Below are 5499 nucleotides of genomic sequence, written 5' to 3' on the forward strand. Positions count from 1 at the left end.
TTTGAATTTAATATAGTCACAGTTTCCAGGAATTAGGACATGGACATCTTGGGGATAAGGGCATTATACTGCCTACCACAACTTCACACACAGTGAAAGTCCAGGTGAACAAAATATGTCAATGTCAAACATTAACAGAAAATGTAGGAGAATGTGTTCATAATCTTGGGTGTGTAAAAGGCCTTAAGACAACAAAGTTGTTAAAACATCTTTTTAAAAAACTGATACATTTGCTTCCATCAAAGTTTTAAAATTCTGTAGGCTAAATAATACCATATATAAAGTAATAATACAAGCAACAAGCCGGCAGAGAACATTTGTAACATATATAACCAAACATTAATAGCCCATTTTATACTAGTAAAAAATAGAAAATGACTTAAGTGTCCATCATTAGGGGAATGATTAACTAAATCGTACGTTTATCCATACAATAGGCTACCTACAGCAGTTTAAAAGAATGAGGGAGAATCTTTCTGATTCTTTGCAAAAATCTCCAAGACATATTGATATTCTAGACAGTTATAGAACAGTGTGTATTGTGTGATGCTATTGTAAGGGGGGAAACAACATGCACCAAACAAAGTCATAAAGTATTTCCCCCAACTTTATGAGGATATCAGCAATTACCTCTGGGGAAAACAGCAGCAGCAAAGGGGAACATTAATTTTGTTTTACATCATTTGAATGCAGACACATTCATGTATAAACTGCATAATATTTTTTAAAGCACAGTTTTGTCTTGCTCATCACTGTATCCAAGCAGCCAGCACAGTACTTGATAGGTAATGTTTGTTTAGTGAATGAAATCCAAAGGGATGGGACTTACTGCTAATGCTAAATCCTGTGCTGGTGAGAAAATGCCCTGGTTGTACCTAAATTCTTCCTGCTTCAAGCCCCGCTTGGTCTTCCTTTGGGAACTGCTTTGGGGAAACTGGAAACCTGAGCCAGAAGTGTGTGTGTGTGTGTGTGTGTGTGTGTGTGTGTGTGTGTGTGTGTGCGCGCGTGCATGCACGTGCTAGCATGTATAATAATTTATATTCTTTATGTTTAATCCAGACAACAAGCCTGCAAAGTAGTCACCCTCATACCCATTTTACAAATGAGGAAACTAAGGCTTAGATAAGGGACTAACTGAATGACTTACCCTGGAGTTTTCTTTTTTCTCTTCCTGTAAATGCAATTTTGACAGTTGCAGAATTCTTACAAAACAGAATGTGGTCAGTTCAAGAAACAACTTCCTTCTACCAGTACTTGACTTGCTTTATTAGTTATTTGTTTTACTTGTATTAGATAGTTCATACACTTGTTTTTAAAACTGGCAGTAAATTGTATTCAGTACATCTACTTCCCTCCCTTGAGACAATAGTCAACAACTTTTTGTGTGTCTTTCCAGAAATATTCTACGTACATACAAGCACACATACAAATATTTCTAAAGTTTAATTTGAAGCATTTTACATACATTGTCCGGTACCTCTCTTATTTCACTCAACAATGTATCTTGGAAATCATTACATATTTGCTAGATCTGCTACATTCTGGACCACAGCTGTACATGATTAATTTTAGAGAAGCCTCATAATTTAATTAATCCCTCCTCATTTATGGCCACTGAAACTGTCTCATATCTTGTTATTACAAAGCTACAGTGGCTATTGTTATACACGGGCCATTTTGCACATGTGCAAATGTATCTGCAGAATAATTTCTAGAGGAGCAATTGCTGAATAAAATAGATGTCCCTTAAAATTTTTCATGGATATTGATAATTTTCCTCTGTAGATGTTATATAATTTCACTCTCCCCAAGCAATGTTTATTCGTACCCCACCTCCAACACTTGGTAACATTTTCTTATACAAAAGGGAAAAGACAGAAAAAAGAAAAGAAAAAATCTATTTCATTTGCATTTGGCACCCAAAGGTAGTTTCTTCAGCCTTGCCCAGGGGCAAGTTGCAGTTCCATCAACCCCCCATTTCCTGCAACTGTACTACTTTTCAACTGAAACTGTGAAAACTATTCCCCTCTCTTTTACTTTATACGTGATTGATCTACTTCATGTAGGACTGGGCATGGAAATTATTAATTCTGCTCTTCTATTTCAAAGATATCACTCCTTTCAAGCTGATCGACCCCTCACAATCCTAGGTCACTTTCTGAGGGCACTTTCCAGAAATTTCCACCTTTGGTTCTGTGGTGTAGCTACTGCCTCCTCCTGAGAACTATTTACTTGAGGTACTTTTCCTGGCAAAAAATAAACACACTGTCCCCATTTCTTTCCTCCCCCCCTTTCATCAATCTCACCTCAAGTGTTTTCCTTAGGAAAACACTTTATTTCATTACTATTTAGCTTTGTGCAAACTAGTTTCCCTAGTTCCCCAACTACAAAGATAGACTCCTTGATTTTTAAGGCCAAATCTATTTTTTCTTACTATTCCTATACAAAGCTTGAAAATATGGCAACTGATAAAAAAAACTTTTTACATGTTAAAATAGCTTTAAAATTATATAGCAACTAATAGTGACTTAGAGGTTAGCAGGTAGAAGGATCCTGAGATGTACTTCCTGGATTGCTAACTTCAAATTCCATCTGTGACAACAGTTTTCTCACCTGAGTTATTAACAACAACAACAACAAAAATCATTTCATTATATGATTTATAGTGAGGGGAGCACTATTTCTCTCTCTCTCCTCACCTCCAATTAAGAAAAAATACTGGGCTTCCCTAGTGGCGCAGTGGTTAAGAATCTGCCTGCCAATGCAGGGGACACGGGTTCGAGCCCTGGTCCGGGAAGATCCCACATGCCACGGAGCAACTAAGCCTGTGCGCCACAACTACTGAGCCTGCGCGTCTGGAGCCTGTGCTCTGCAACAAGAGAGGCCACGATAGTGAGAGGCCCGCACACTGTGATGAAGGGTAGCCCCCGCTCACTGCAACTAAAGAAAGCCCGCGCACAGCAACGAAGACCCAACGCAGCCAAAAATAAATAAAATAAGTTTATATTTAAAAAAAAAAAGAAAAAAGAAAAAATACTATCACTAGCTTCTTCTGGGTAGAGATAACATGTTGATTTGTTCTCTTATTCATCACAAAAATCTTTCTGGCAATCTTTACCAAATCAAAGCTATTTGGCTTGGTTGGAAAATAGATGTGATTTCAGTCCATTAAGAAATTTGTCTTTGTATGAGGGGAAAGATTTTCTCAGAAGGTAACTAGAAGAGAACATTGGTAGATTCATGAACAATACCAGTACTTTCTGTTTTGTTTTTATCTTTCCTTAGAGATGGTGAGTCCTGTAGTCCTACTGCCTGGCACAGTGCCTGGCATACAAGAGGTGCTCAATAATTATCTCTTGAGTCAATTAATGAATAAGATTACTTACGGAGAAAGAACTCCTCACATTCTTCCCCCTCAGCTCTCACATATCTTTTCCTAGTAAACTGGAGTGCAAATAGGGTCGGGGGGAGCTCCATTATCCACCTGAATGGAGACAGAGGTTAGGGAATGATTATTCTGTTTGCTCATAAATACCTTAAAGATATTAATAAACAGAGGAGATAACTTAAATAATTTCAGGTAGCAGTCCATAGGCAGAAAATGTAAATGCAGACTTGCTCCTTGGCTGCGATCCCTCAAGAGAAACAATTCTCTAAGAGCAAGCCGTCTACAGACAGAACTGGGGCAACACCCGATGATTTACTCAGCTATTTAAAGGAAAAGACAATTGAGATTTCAGAAAACAGAATAAATTATTGTAAGACAGTTCACTCAAAGAAAAGTTCAAATAGGAAAAAAATGGAATAATAATATTCACTTTAAAATAGGTATGTTTGCTTATTGCGCGAACGTTATTGCTTCAATCCGGTACGTGAGTTCTGGGAGGAGGTGCTTCCTTTCCCGCCGGCCGCCCGGCCTACGCGGGCACCTGGGAGACGCGGCCAAATCCCGGGCTACTCTCTGGGGCCTCGGGCTCCCAGGTCGCTGCACCCGGCGCGCTCCCCACTGAAGCTAGAAAAATGCCTTAGTCCGGCAGTACCTTTTTTTCTTTCCTCCACGGCTGATTGGCTCCGAAGTTTCGTCCGTTATTACGGGAAAGCCCCGGCCTCCGGCCTCCGAGCCGAGCTGCGGTCCCGCAGCCTCCTCTCCGGCCTCAGGGCCCCAGCCGTCTAGCTTAGAACCGCTCCCTCTTTCCTCTTTCTCGCTCCCTTTCTCTCACCCTCCTCGCTCTCTCTTTTCTTTGTTTGTTTGTTTTTTAAACCAGAGAAAGCCGCCGAGTTTCTCGGCCCGCTCTCGGGTGGCCCCAGCCCAACCCCGCGCCTTTCACTTCCACGTCGCTCCGGCGGCGCAAGCGGCCGGCCGGGCCGGCGCTTTGCGTGCTCGGGAGACGCGCACGTGCACGCTCTGCTCTGCGAGCGCAGGTTCGGGAGGAGCTCTGGTTGGCCGGAGGCCCTTGGGGCTTACAAGTGAGCGTCCGTGCTGCCCCTGAGGCGCTCCAGCCTGCTGGCAAGCGGCTGGGGAATTACTACGTGTGAGGAATCTCCAAAGGAGAAAAGCAGGGTGTGCGTGCGTGCGTGCAAGAAAGTTGAGGAAAGAAGGGCCAGCTCTTAACAGTGCAAAAAAGAGAAAGGGGGGCGGTGGAGAAAATTTGGAGGGGAGTAGCTGACAGAGTTAGAGGGGGCTTCAGAGAAGTGGTGGGGGACAGGTAACCCAGAGGGTGGGAAGGCGGGGCATGGAAGACTTGCGTCCGAGTCACAGAGGATGTATGGAGGAAGGAACTTGGCACATCAGAGGCATTTTGCCATTCTGCTCGAAAGCAAAACAAAACAAAAATTAGAAGGGACGTCAATGGAAATGGCAGAATAGGAAGCTGCACGGGCCCGTCCCTACACAGAAACCCCAAAAAGATAAGTGTCAGAATTGACTTTGTGGGAATTCTGGGAAATAGCTGAACGTTTGTAGCATCCAAGTGAATTCTCAATCAAGAAAAAGATGACTTAAACACAACATAATGGGGACATTACTAGCGAATTTAAGGGAATAAAAAGGATTATGAGAGAAAACTCTGAACAGTGTACACTAACAAGTTAGGTAACCTAGATAAAATGGGCAAATTCCTAGAAACAGACCACCAAAACTGATTCAAGAAAAAAAAAAAAAGGAAATCTGAACAGGCTTATAACAAGAGATTGAATCAGTAGTTTAAAAAACAAAACAAACAAAAACCCTTCTGACAAAGAAAAGTCCAGGACCAGATAAGATGGCTTCACTAGTGAACTGCATCAAACTTTTAAGGAACAATTAACACTAATCCTTTTCAAACTCTTCTAAGAATAGAAAAGCACTGAACACTTCTTAACTTATTTGATGGGGCCAGCATTACCTGATGCCAAAACCAGAGACATCACAAGAAAAGAAATTTTCAGACCAATATCCCTTATGAATATAGATGCAAAAAATCCTCAATAAAATCCTTGCAAACCGAATCCAGCAAAATG

At 41.4% G+C, this 5499-nt stretch overlaps 1 long non-coding RNA gene across 1 annotated transcript in view; it reads right to left on the bottom strand.

Moving 5' to 3' along the window:
- The window catches only part of LOC309664778, a 102816-nt gene extending 97634 nt beyond the window's left edge, over positions 1 to 5182 (bottom strand). The window contains exons 1-2 of the long non-coding RNA XR_014266036.1: positions 4041 to 5182; positions 3387 to 3484 (exon numbers count right to left, since the gene is read on the bottom strand). This is a non-coding gene — a long non-coding RNA (uncharacterized lncRNA). The remainder of the gene's footprint in view (positions 1 to 3386; positions 3485 to 4040) is intronic.
- Positions 5183 to 5499: the final 317 nt, after the last annotated feature.

Source organism: Balaenoptera physalus, assembly GCF_965194825.1.
Source record: "Balaenoptera physalus genome assembly, chromosome: 7".
Taxonomy (NCBI): Eukaryota; Metazoa; Chordata; class Mammalia; order Artiodactyla; family Balaenopteridae; genus Balaenoptera; species Balaenoptera physalus.